Raw genomic sequence first — 14,541 nt, 5'->3', positions numbered from 1 at the left:
GAAGAAAAGGAAAATGCTTGTTATCCCATGAAAAAGTGACGTTGAGCAATGTGAACGACCTTCAAAGCCCACCACGTGTCTGAATAAGAGGCTGGCCCAAGAATAGGCTTGGATCAAACCTGGAAAAAAAGATCTCTAACGCTAAGAAGAAAAAGAAAACACCAGCTCTAAGCGAGGTAAAATTGATTTGCTTTCGATTAGGAAAACATTCATTTGGGCATTTTGGTAATATACGATTTATTTTCTTTTTTGCAGTTGAAACTTTTAGACGGCGGACCAACGATTCAGCCAAGTTCAAGATTTTACAATGCACCAGGTATGAATTATCTAGGAGAGGATTATACAAATTCTTATTAACATAAATTTCCTTTCACCTATGGACAAATTTCGGTTCACTGATATTATAGGAGGGTTGATTTCTGACTTTTTGTTAGTCTTTATTGAATAGTCACTTTTTTTGTTTTTGATATTAGCTTTTTGTGAAATTCTTTATTCAATAGTCACTTTTTTGTTTAGTAAATAGTCAATTTATTGTGCTATGTCAGAGAGTTCGGGTGTTTCTGAAACTGAATACTGATAGAAACAGTTTTTATAATTAGCTCTCTACTATATTGATTTATGCAACTTTTTGATTCATGCAGTGTAGTAATTTCGGTTCATTGTATTTTTTGGGGTTCGTAATGTCTTGATAAATACCCTGATTCCATTCACTATAAGCCTGGAACAAAATAGCAGCCAGACAGTTCCAACAGATATATAAATTAACATCTTAGACCGACAAGACAAGGAGTTATCCATCTTGAATCAGATATAAATATTAACATTAGATACATATATTGATATTAACATTTACATTAATATTCACATAAATACATTGAAAGAAGCATTGTTTGCTTTTTCAAACAAGTTAAGCAAAATATTGTTAATTATAACCAGTCAATCCTAGTATATCCTATCTACTATCTAAATCTACAGATGAGAATTTCCAATAAGGGCTGGCGAAGGCAGCAGATGGTTTCGGGAGTCTTATTGCTTCAAATGCCCGAATCACTTGGTCTCTGATTTTGTTCATTTCGTACAGCAGAATATTTAGACCATATTCGTACCTGAAGCCATCAATCTCTTTCTACATTTCAATCAAAAGGAATTAGTTACATAAGAAATGAACCCAACCAAAATAAGAAATGAAAGAATTGCATTAATTTTGAAACTACTTACTTGTGTCCAAGCTTTATATTGATATCTCTTCCTGCTTTTGATCTTTCGAGGATCAATTGTTTCAAGACATTTCATGATGTATATGCCACAATCATAGCTAAGCAAGAATTGAGTATAGTACGATTAATAGTATACAAAATAAAACACATTAAAAATAGCACTATAGAAGAGAAAGATTTTTACTCTGTATGTTGACCATTCAACATGATATACTCTCCTTCTTCTCCCTCTCCGTCCTCCATTAAGGGTTCTGCCCTAACGTAAACCCTCATCTAGGAAATTATTAATCCCTGAAAGGGACATAAAAAGTGAATAAAAAGAAGCAACAATAATCAACCGAACTCCTTTCATATACTGAATAAAACGTGATAAAAATTCAATCAGCAAGAGAAACATTTTTTTGAATGCAAAAGAACTCAACAGAACACATAACAATAGGTGAATCAAAATCACAACTCCATTTAACCGACCACAAATCATGGGTTCCCAACATAAACATTTGCAAAATGAACATCAGTTAAATCACAAATGACCAGACAAGGAAATCTAATTGGCCAACACTACTAAATCGAACGCAATTTATATGCTGAATAAAACATGATAAACGTTCAATCATCAAGAGAAAACTTTTCTTCATGCAAAAGAACTCAACAGAACACATAACAATCAGGTGAATCAATATGAACATCTTCACTGAACCAAACAGAAATCATGCGCTGAATAAAATGTGATTAATATTCATTCATCAAGAAAAATATTTTCTGCATTAAAAAAGACTCAACTGAACACTTGACAGTCAAATAAATTAATGTGAACAACTCCACTGAACATAACTCAATTCATATTTTGAATAAAACGCGATAAACATCAATCAGTAGGGAATAATAAATTTAGCCTACCACAATATCTAGCAGCACAATGTATATTTGTTCCTGAAACTGGCGACCTTTTATTTGGTTAAGAATTATGCTATGTATAGTGACCACCTACAGGAAGAAAATTTATGAGATATAATGTATAAGTGTCTTTAGAAAAATTATTAATGTTAACGCAATTGGCAAAGAATTTACCGTGCTTTTCACTTGTTGTTTGGGCATTAGAGACATGAAATGTTGTCTAAACCCCTCATAATTTGCCTCATGCTTCAAGACGAATATGACGTCATATTCGTTGCTACTATCATTGGTTTGTTTCACATGTGTCATTTAATGATAACACTTTTTTATCAACTCCTCCATAATTTCTTTCTTTTTCTCCGGAGTTTTGTAAAGTTCAGCAGCTTTGAAGCTCGGCTCGGCACTTATTGCTTGAGCAAATTTCAATGATGTCGTCACCCCAGCATCTACCACCATTTCTGCCAGGACTTCCAGTTCTGACACTGTCGGCTCAGAGGGTTGAGTTGTTTGAATCACTGTCACTTGAGACGAGGGAGTTGGTTGAGATGCTGGGGGACTTATCCCAAGGCTGAAGGAAGGCACATCATCTTCCCATTGCCTAGGACGAGCAGTACTGCACACGAAACAAATTAGTGAACCGAAATTATGCATATTTGAACAAGCAGAAAACTTACAAATCAGGCTGTGCTTCTTCTTCCAATTGCCATGCCGCCAGAGCTTGTTGGCATGGTTGCTGTTGTTGTTTCGGGAGGGCTGGTGCATTAAACAGAAAAGAGTTCATTACCGACCTAGAATTATTATCCTATACTATTAAAATTAATTAAAAAATACTAATTACAACGTAAAGGAATAATGAAAAAGCAGTATATAACACATAAGATTATAAAAAATGGTATTAATTAAAACTTACACATTCAACGGAGGTTCTGGCTCCGTCTTCCTCAGGGAAGATTCCTCTATGGCCTGCTTTTTGGGTTCCCTAGGACAGCTGGAAGAAACAGAAGAGAGTCCAAAAATAAGAGCACATTGAATTCATTTTTGGATGAAACTAAACCATAACTAAACCATGTAGTGAACCAAAATTATCAAGATTTGTACAAGTAGTAAAACTTACACATCAACAGAGGATTCTTGTTCTGATTGCCGTGTCGGTGCTTTTTCACATGACTGTTGTTGCGTTTTTGGACAGCTAAATCATGTAGTGAACCAAAATTATCAAGATTTGTACAAGCAGTAAAACTTACACATCAACAGAGGATTCTTGTTCTGATTGCCATGCCGGTGCTTCTTCACAGGACTGGTATTGTCTGGGGCATTCACAGACGGTGTGGAGCTCGCTTGAGTCTGTAAGATAGGTTCGCTACCCAGATTTACAGTCAGCAGTCTAAGCAAGATAAATAAATATTACTCAGTGAATGCAGAGGAATTATAAGAGGTTCTATCAAATGTTAGCAAACAAAGAAAAAGAACTCAATATAAGAAACCAAATCTTACGTCTCAGAGAAATCATTTCGTGCCTCTGTGGAGTCAAACTTATCTGAAGCAAACATCTCAGAGAAATCATTTCGTTCTTCTGTGGAGTTAAATCTATCTGGAGCAACGTTTGTTGTCTGAGCTCCATCATTTCTTCTCTTTGATCTCTTTTCTCTTAACATCTCCAACGCCTTTCTTCTTCTTTCTGCAGCACTGTCCTTTTCTTGTTTAATTCTAAAAATTCATAAAATAAGTATCAATGAACCTAAAACGAAAGCATGAATAACCGAAAATATGATTCAAGAAACTTACTCCTTGTCAGATTCAGTTTTGCTATCTGAATCTATGAAAACAAGCTTTGCTGATTTGGTTTGTTTTTTGGCCACCTTCCTCAATTGTTTTCTTTTTACAAAAGGACCACAATTGAAGACACTAACAATCAAGTGAATGAAAATGAGACAATACCACTGAACCGAATGCGATTCATTTGTTGAATAAAATGTGATACACATTCAATCATCAAGAAAAGTATTTCTGTATGCAAAAGGACAAGTGAAGACACTAACAATCAAGTAAACGAGAATTACAAAGCTCACTGAACCGAACACAATTCACGTGCTGAATAAAACAACATTCAGCAAAGAAAAGCAAAACTAGACCAGTTCGATAGCATATAATCACATATATTAACATCACCCGATACTTACTGGCTTTCAGATTGACTTGTGCTCTCTAAATTCGTCGGCACATGCTTTATTTTTTTGCTTTCTTTTGTAACTACCTTTTGTGGTTGTTTTCTTTTTTTTTTGTTGCTGTTTTTTCAATTTCTTCTCTTCAATGCATAAGAACAAGCACATAAGAACAATTTTAACCAAATACAAGTAAAACGAAACCAATATGAACATCAAACTTACTAGTTTTTGGATTCACTTCTGCTTTCTGAATCTGTTTCTCATGTTAATTCTAAATCAGTCTCAACAATCTTTTGGCTGGCGGTGTTTTGTCAGAATCGGATTCGGATTCAAATTCGGAAAAAGTGTCTTCTTCTGAAGAAGAATCCAGATCAACATTTTTCTTTTTTTTCTTTCTTCCCATTTCCTTTCTCTTTCCCCTTCAAAAAAGTTGGTATCTTCTGCACCTTCTTTCTTTTTATTTTTTTCTCCTTTTTTTGCTTTCTATACAGAAGTCTCTAAAACACAAACTTATTTAGTTAGTAGAGTATTTTAGAAGCATCTGAAACGAGCAAATACGATAACAATCAGGTGAAACAAAAAGAGCTAAAGCAGTGAACCGAATACCAATCATGTGATGATTAATACGTGATAAACATTCATTCATCTAGAAAAAAATTTCTGCATGCACCAGGACTCAATTGAACAAACTAAGAATAAGGTGAATCAAAATGTGAATAAAATGTGATAGACATTTAATCATAAAAACATATTTCTGCATGCACAAGGATTCAAATGAACACACTAACAATCAAAATGAAGATCACATTTCAAAATAAGTCGATCTACTAAATGAAGCAACTCAATCCAATAACCTTAAAATGCAACTAGGATAAATTTTAGGTAGAAATTTTTGTTTAAAATATACCATTGTGTCTGTTGCTTCCTGTGAAATCTGCTTAAGTATCATCTTCTTTGTCCAGTGGGCCACCCACGGTGGCAAGGGAGCATTAGGTCCATCCAAGCAAGGGAATTTGGTTTCATAGAAATAAATAAGCATCAAAACAAAAACACAGCCGTCAATGGACTATTTCTTTCTCTTTCTTTTGTTCTCGATTCCCTTCCTCAAGAAGATGAGCACATGATTTGTCCAATCCCACTGTCGGATGTTGTCCACACGAAAGATAGGCAGCTTATGGATCGAGGAGGCCATGGTTACCGTCATCGGCAGCAAAAAGCACTTCTGACGACAAAAGTCCTCCGAAATTGTTGCCGGTTCTCCTCCCCTTCAACACTTATATCCAGGACAGACTTTGTCAAAGTCGCCAACGTAACACATTTGAGGCTGTCAAATATTGGCTTGTCTGCTCATTCAGTTTGCCATACTCAACATTTTCAGGAAAATGATTCCCTACAATATTTTAATAGCAACAAATCACCCAAAAAGGCTCAGTTTAATTTTCTTTTCCCAAATGAACCGAAATCAAAGGAACCAATGAACCGAAAATAAGCAGAAAGTGTATTACCGCCGTGGGTTATGCCCAGCACAGCTGTTATCTTGACAGGTGTTATGTATATTTCTCTATGGAGAGTTTTCAGGCATCGACGATACTCATCAAAGCAATCAATCAATTCTTTCAAGAGGGTGTGAGAGACGTTCAGTTTTGGGACATGTGCCAGAGTACCGAATCCCATTTCTTCAACTATATCTTTCTTTTCCTGACTCAAATTCTTGAACACTGTCGCTATTGCCTTGGTTTGGCATCTGCAATCATGAGTTTTCTGCAAGATTTTGAAACAGAATGTCACGATATATTTATAATACAAAATAGATTTTATTCGAATCAAAGCAGATAAATATATTTAATGTGCTTACGTTATAGCGCGGCTTCTCCTTCTTTGTCACCATTGTCTTCTTCATTTTTGCTGTAAGGACAAAAAAGTTTGGTCATTACTTCACTCAATACACCAACAAGCACAAACATGCATATCTTAATCAAGTGAATGAAAATGCCCCAGCCCACTGAATCGAACTCACTTGACGCACTGAATAAAACATACTAAATTATGAAACACCTAGAAAATCATTCATGCATGCAAAAGGACCAAACTGCACATACTAACAATCAAGTGAATGAATATGGCCCACCCCATTGAACCAAATGCCATTCATGTGTTGAATAAAACCTAATAGACATTGAATCAGCAACAAAATCATTTCTGTATTCAAAAGGACTTAACTGAACACACTAACAATTAAGTGAATGAAAATGAGTAACTTCGCTAAACGGAGCAACATACATGTGCTGAGTAAAACGTTATAAACAATTAAACATTCATTCATCAGGAATAGTATTTTTGCATGCAAAAGAAGTCAAGTGAACATACTAACAATCAAGTGAATCAAAAATAGCAACTCCCCTAAACTGAATGAAAATAAGAACACATTTCATTTCAAGCCCTAGCTACACTGTAAAAATGGAATCAGAATACGTCGATTTACTAAATGAAGCAACTCTATCCAGTAAACCTAAAATATAACTAGAAAAAATGCGAGATTGCAGTATTAACAATAGTTTTCCTCATACCTTCGCCAGTCTCTGTTGCTGTGGTGGTTTGTTTTTGCTTCTTCCTTGCGAAATCTTCTCGCGATTCTTCTCTAGTAGTGATTTGTGCAGAGAGCGTGAGTGAAGTTCGAGTGATTTTGAGAGAGATTCGAAGAGAATGAGCGGTTTCGTGCGTGTTGAAGAAGAAGGAACGTTTTTTCATTAATCATGTTTCGTCATTAATCCTCCCTTTACTTCATCCTCAAGATACCACATTTCCTAATTTTTTCTCATTACTAGGCTTACTATTAAGACTTAGGACTAAAAGGATGAAAATGGAGACTTAGAGGTCTGAAATTCTGTTTTAAAAACATAAAAAAATCATATTTGCTGAAAACAAACGCGTACGCATTGGTCACGCGTACGCATGAGCGCCAAAAATCCCGGGACACGCGTACGCGTACACACGGTGCACGCGTACGCATTGCCCTTTTCGCTTACGCATGCAATGCAGCAGCTCCAAAAGGCTGCTAAGTCTAGAATTTACAGCTTGTACACCAAACTTTGATCAAGCATAAATTCCTCTTTTAAAACGTTTTTCCTCTGTTCTTGAAACGACATAAACATTTTAGACCCAATTTCATTTCTAAATAAGTTTGACACAAATCGAAAGTCCAGAGATCAAGTTATGCTTCGCCAAAATTGGCCAAAAATTACAATTTTCACAAAACTAGCAAAACCTCCAATTTCAAAACATACAACTTCCAAATCCTTTTAAAACTAACCCAAACTTACCAATTCAACCATATACCCATTTTCTTATACAAGCCACAACCTACCAATTTTCCACTTTCATGAATCTCAACTCCAAAATTCAATTCAAACAACATCCAATCTTTCAAGTTCAATAATCAACAAAACCTCATGTTCAAACACTTATATATTACTATCATTCATTTAATCATCAATTATCAACCATATACTTACCGTCCTTACCTCTTTCCAGCCTCCGACCCAATATTTTATCAAATCAATATGCATAAACTCGTCACCATATAATTCACTATCCAATACCATTTTCAATCAACACAACAACAATGCACAATTCTACAATCCGTATCCAATATCATCCACTACACATATAATACCAATCAATCATACCATTCAAGCTTAATCCTAGGGGAACCTAACCTAGGAATTCACATCATATCACACAGTACTCAAATGAAACTTAAATTGTACCTCTTGAAGCCAAAATAATTAATCCTCTTCTTTGGAAGTCTCCACCAACCTTAGTTCTAAGCCTCACCAAAGCTCCACAAACAACATCAACCCCCCACTTGTGCACAAAAATTACCCAATGCTCTAACATAACCAATTTTCACACTTAAAATCAACCTAGGATTCATAAAATTGATAAATCACAAGGGTTAGAGGGTTCTTTACTTTAACCCATAGAATTTATTGACGAAGCTCATCAATGGCTCATACTAGAGCATCGCTAAATAACCAAAATCACAAGATTTCCTCAAAATCCAAACTAAATTCGAAATAAAAGGAGAAAAATGAATCTGGACAGATGTCATTGAGAAACTCACCATAATACTTAGATGAAATCGAAGAGGGCAACGAGAACGACGCGTGGTCGCAAACGGCTCGTCAATTGGAATTTTAAATCGTATTTTAAATATTTTTATCTTCCCAAATTATAAATTCTATTTTTTTAACCTTATTCACTTATAATTAATATTCTCAGCTGTAGTACTGGATAAATCTCAGCCGGTACTGCCGGTCAAATTTCTTATTCGCGTTTTTACGCAGAAAACTATGTTTTTCGACTCAGAAAAATTCACTGAGTCCAATATAATATTTAAATAATTAAATTTCAATTGCTAAGTTTTCTAACCATGTTCACTCATATTTATTTTATTATTTAATTAATTTTGATTTGACCAAATTTTACAAATTTTATGAGATAAATTNAACATGTTAAATTCTCAATAGTAAATCATAAAAAAAATTTCAATAGTAATGCCATTTTATTGAAGATATATTTTAGAGATGATAATTAATGTGTTTGAAGTTTTATAAGAAGAATGCATTAATTGCTTAATGATCTTATCAATATATATTTATGGTTATGGGACATGATTTGATACTCCAAAGTTGTTTGGAGTTTTAGTGCTCTTTAACTAAAAGAAAGAAAGTAAATTTGTATGAAGTTTTAGTGCTCCTTAATTAAAAAGAGAGAAAAAAACCAGCATTAAAAAATTATTAAGGAGAGAGAAATCAGCAATAAATTATTAAGGAGAGAAAAAAGAATTAACATTAAAAATATATTTGGCTAAATTTTTTGTTTTAATTTGAATTTATTTTATTTTTAGATTGATATTAAATTATTACAAAAATAAAAATTTAAAAGAATTAAAAGGAAAAATAATTAAAATAAATAAAATATAAAATTATTAATTAATTAAATTTTATTAACTATTTAATAACTTATATACTAATAGAGCATATTAAATTTCTTATAGTAATTATAATTATCATTTATTAAAAAATATATTTTACTAGTTGTAATTAATGTGTTTGTAGTTTTACAAAAAAATATTAATTCTTTATTAATTTTATCAATATGTATTAAATGTTAAGCCAAATTAACGTAAGATTAAATTGAATTTTAAATTTTGATAATATTTTTTTTTGGTAAAATTATATGGAGTTTTAAAACTCCAAACATCAAAGCAAGCATTAGCAAGGCAACATGTCAGAAGTTTGGGACTTTATATACCATTAACATCCTAATTACTTCATATCAGATCTCTTCTACAAACTATAGAATCCATCCTATTTTATCAATTTTCATCAGCCTCTAGTATGATGCAGGGCTGTAGGAAAGATAATAGCAATCAACTCCAAATGCTGAAATATATATATAAAACAAAAAAAGTGAAATTTAGGGTTCCGTGGATCCAACAAGAATGCCGTCTCTCACCATCGTTGCCTCGCTCTTCTCCTTCTTCCGTTTTGCTTTTCCTCTTTACCATCATGTTTTTTTTTCTCTGCTTTGATGGAAACGTGAGAGGAGACCCTGGTGTAAGAGAGGAGAGATTGAAGAAAAAGGTGTAGAGAAGTCGGTGGTTATCAGAAATTCCTTGCAATCAATAATTCCAAGCCCACTCTATTGTAATAAATAAATTTACTAAAGATCAAGTTTAGGGATAGAGATACCTTAATGAAGCCAATTTCCTTAGCATTGCTATGGATGTAAACTCTGATAAATTAATAGATAATTAGTCAATAAATTAGTTTTTAATAAGAAAGATTAGAAATGTGAATAGATATTAAATTAGGATAGAGATCATCAAAACGAGAATTTTGACAGTAATTTCGAAGAAATCGGTCTAAGATTGAACCAAACGGACCGAACCGGTTGAACCGGACAGAAACTGGGCCCAACCGGGCCAATCTTTAAATGGACCCACGCCCTTTCTTCATCCTCATTTAATCTAAAACGAGATTGAAAGCTTCAGGGAAGGAAAAGAATGCCGAAGCCTTACGGTGATTTCTGACTCACGTAACTCCTCCGTCTGAGCTCCAATTGCCGCACTGTTTGCAGCCACGCGACCACCACGTCGAGCTCTACACTTCTTCCGGAACAATTTCATAGGTAATTCATTTTTCTATCCCCAGCCATCTCTTTTCCCAATTTTGGAAAATTAAGCAGGGATATTGAATTTTTTTGTTCTTTGATGTTTTAGGATCCAATTAGCTTGAGGAAAATGTTCACTCTTGCTTATGTGAAGTTTGGGTACGGTGAGGATACCATAATTTTATTTTTAATTTCATTGAATTTGAGCTTTGAGTGTTAAATTGGGTATATATGTGTTATAAATATGTATTAGGTTGTGAATAAATAATTGGAGCTTGAAATTGTGAATACTGGGACTTGGAGGAAGCTGAGCCTAGCGTTTATTGAATTTTGAGTGGCTGTGTCTGTGTTGGGTAAATTGCTTTGGTCGCTACGTGAGAATCGGCCAAGGTATGATTTAGGTTTCTTGCATTTAATATGTAAGTTTCTGTGAAAATTTAGGCTAGATGACCATAGGATAAGTTGGAATGCAGGTGTATATTTAATGTTTAGTAATTTGATTGATGAACATGCTTGGTTTGGTTTGGTGATTTGATTTTGAGATGGAATTTGTTACTAAATGGATTTTTGAAGGAATATATGGTTTTGTTGTTGATTATATGATTATAAGTAAATTGTAGGAAAGCGTGATGGATTTGTTGGAGTATGAATGTGTAATATTATTGATTGGTGATTGATGGAATGACATAGAGCTTGTTGAGTATTGTTGATGTTTGGAGTTGGTGTTGATAGGTTTGGAAATGAATGGAATAGAAATCTTGAATGAAAAATGAGGTTTTGAAGAATTTACTAAAGTTGGTTTTTAGCCGAACTTTGCCGGGTTGTAACTTGGCTTCTGGAATCTCAAATTGTTTCCAACTTGTTTTAAATGGAAATTGGATTTGTGAAGTTTATGTCGTTCAAAAAATGGAAGAAAAATAATTTAAAATGGCTAAGTTATGCCCGTCAGAAGTTTGGATGTGGAATATGTAATGTTGCAGCTGAATTTTATGAATTTGTAGCTCTCTGGTTGATCTGCTGTTGTTTTTTTTTTGGAAAAAGGTTTGTCCATGCATACGCGTGGGATGAAAATTTTGATTGCGCAACGCGAGTAGCCCTATGCGTACGCGTGATGGGCTAGCAAGCATTCCCACGCGTACGCGTGACATGAACTACCCACCAACGCATACGCGTGACAAGGGGACGCGCGCGCGCGAGCTGCATTTGTACATTTCCACGCGTACGCGTGGCATCTGTTCCATCAAACATGATTTTTAAGGTTTTAAAACCTATTTCAAACTTCTAAACCTCTTGATGGTTTATCAGTGGCTAAGAGAAGGGGGTTGAATCTTAGCCCCTTTTTCACTTAAAAACACTTGCTGTCCTTTTAGTGCACTTGAGGAGATATTTCTTGTTTTTGTCTCGTAACCAGTCAAGAGATATTTTTCAGTTTTGTCTCCTAGGCGGTAGAATCAGAAATGGAGTAGAAGAGAGAGAAAAATCACACCAAGATGTATCCTGGTTCAGCTGCTAAGTGCAATGCAGCCTACATCCAGTCTCCACCACAACAATGATGGAATTTCACTATAATCATCATGATTACATACACCAATTCTTCCTAGGAACTACCCTTCCTATCCAGGACAAGTCCAGAATCTAACCCCAATCCTGAACTTGACTTGGTAATCCACCAAGCTTTCAACTGCTAAGTGCTAACCCAACTTGCAAGAGGATTCCCACAGAATCATGAAACACAATACAGATGTACAAAGGACCTCTAGGACATCTATGGCTTTTTCTTTTAACTTTGTGCACTCTACCTTTTTCCGCTCTATGGCTTTTTCTTACAAACCTCACTGTTTGTCTTTTTCCATGAGACTCAAGACAGACAAAATTAAATAGAAAAATATAAAATGAAGAACATTGAAGGAGAAGAACTTCTGTTAGCTGGGGTAGCTATAGAAACACTGTGCTTTCACTCTTTTTCTTGCTTCAAGCCTTGGCTGTTCTCCCTTATTTATAGAAGGGGAAGCCTCCAAGGTTGAAACTCTTGAACCGAGCTAAACTTCTTCTTCTTCATGCAAAAACCGGTTCGGCCAGAGAGAGAGTAGAGGAACCGAATGTAAAATCTAACATGCAATTTTCTCTGTGTCTTTCCTTGTCACCAATCTTCATCAATCCGGACCTTCCATATTGACTTGCACTCCAAGGAGGATTCCTAGCCCTTGATGAGTTCTTGATGATGACAGCTCCATCTGCTCTTACCTTCTGCCTCATCCTCCACGTAGCTACAGTAGCTACCTCCTGTGGTGGTTGATCAAAAGTAGAGACGAGCCATCCCTCCAAGGATTTTCTTCCTCTGAGCGAATGGATCTTCTTCCATTTTTAGTTATGGAAGGCTTAAACTTACTTCACCACATCTTACCTTTTGTGGTAAAGATCTTAGCCACTCCATACCTCATATTTTTTTCTTGATGTCATCATCACAATGGCTTCATGCTTGCTTCTAGCTTCTTCTTTTTGCTTCTGATAACTTGCATTAGCTTCCATCTTCTTCTCTGTGAAGTGACCGAAAGAGAAGAGAGAGTAGAGAGAGAACTTTGAACAATAATCAATGAAGCTAAGAAAGAGAACTAAAAAATGAATTAAGTTTCCCACTTCCCTTTGCTTAGTAGCGTGTAGTACTAATGATAGCAATCAAATCAATTGCTATTTCTCTCTCATGTTTTCAATGCAATTAAAGCAAGTTGAATAAATTTGAAATCTACCACATGATGGAAATGAGATCCGTTGGAAGCATGTAGCAAAACATTAAAGAAATGGATTTCATCATATTAAATGAGTAGAGAGAGTATTGTGCCCCATTTCCTTTTTTTTATTTCGGACAAGCCACCTTGTTGGGCTTTAAATTGGTTTTTCTGGCCCAACAAGCATAACAATTCAGCCACAATTCATATAACAATTTTGGCACAAGGCTAAATGTATTTTTAGCACGATTGGAATTTTATTTGTTTTTATGCCCAATATACATAACCTGCAAAACAACAAAATTATTAATCAACACATATGAATTAAAATAAATTAATAATTTTGCAATTTGTTATATTAATAATGTTTGATCATCACTAATTTAATTTGGAGTTTTCCAAACTCATCACCTCTATTTTCATTCCTTTGGTCATAAATAATTGTGTTAAACCTGATAATCTGATGAAGTTAGGAAATAAGGATAACTTAAAGGTGAAGTAAGGTTGAAAAGTGATGAATTGATTATGAAATGTTACGGATAATCACGTATGATACTTGGCTGGATATTCAAATGAATGATTATGTATGATGCTTGGCTTGGATGATTAAATGATCTGAGATATGAGATTCCTTGGATAAAGTACTGTGACTTGCCACCACGTGTACCAGGTTGAAAACTCGATACTCTGTTGACCCTACGACGTAAGGGTGATCGGGCACTATAAATTCTCGGGAATGTAACCCCCATTGAGAAATATTGATTATTTGAGAAAAGCTATGCATAGACTCTTGGGGATGCACATCAAGGGATAGTCTAAGGTTTTCAAACTTGTCGGGTTGGCTGGATAACCGACAGATGAGCCTCATCAGCCATAGGACATGCATGCATCATATGTATATTACTTGAATTATTTGCTTGTGCATTAATTGGGTGTGCCTAAGTGTACTTGCCATGTTAAATGTATATTTGTTACCTGCAGTATTTGTAACCTTCTTGTATTTGCCTTTATCTATTTAACTGTCTGTGAAATGCTGACGGAGATGGAGGTATGGAGGAATGACAGTATGGGATTTATATTTAAGGTTAAGTTAAGTTAAGCTTAGATACTCTTAGAAAACTACCTTTTATGGCTTCTGTTTAATACTTTAAACTCTATAATATGAGAGTCGGCGTTCTAGGATTGCCTCTGGCATTTCCAGGGCCTTATATATTATGTGTGTGGCACCTTTACCATACTGAGGACCTCCGATTCTCATTCCATACTATCTTGTTGTTTTTTAGATGCAGGTCGAGAGGCATATCATTAGGCGTCTGGGCTCCTGAAGCGAAGTGGTTATTGGGTTATTTAGTTGTACTC

At 34.9% G+C, this 14,541-nt stretch overlaps 1 long non-coding RNA gene across 1 annotated transcript; it reads left to right on the top strand.

Moving 5' to 3' along the window:
• Positions 8,929–14,127, top strand: LOC110267452. Its single transcript, XR_002355094.1, has 3 exons — positions 8,929–8,941; positions 12,540–12,542; positions 13,954–14,127. It is a non-coding gene; the product is annotated as an uncharacterized LOC110267452 (long non-coding RNA).

This window comes from Arachis ipaensis, chromosome B02 (assembly GCF_000816755.2).
Source record: "Arachis ipaensis cultivar K30076 chromosome B02, Araip1.1, whole genome shotgun sequence".
NCBI classification, from domain to species: domain Eukaryota; kingdom Viridiplantae; phylum Streptophyta; class Magnoliopsida; order Fabales; family Fabaceae; genus Arachis; species Arachis ipaensis.
This window is presented reverse-complemented; position numbering and strand designations above follow the sequence as displayed.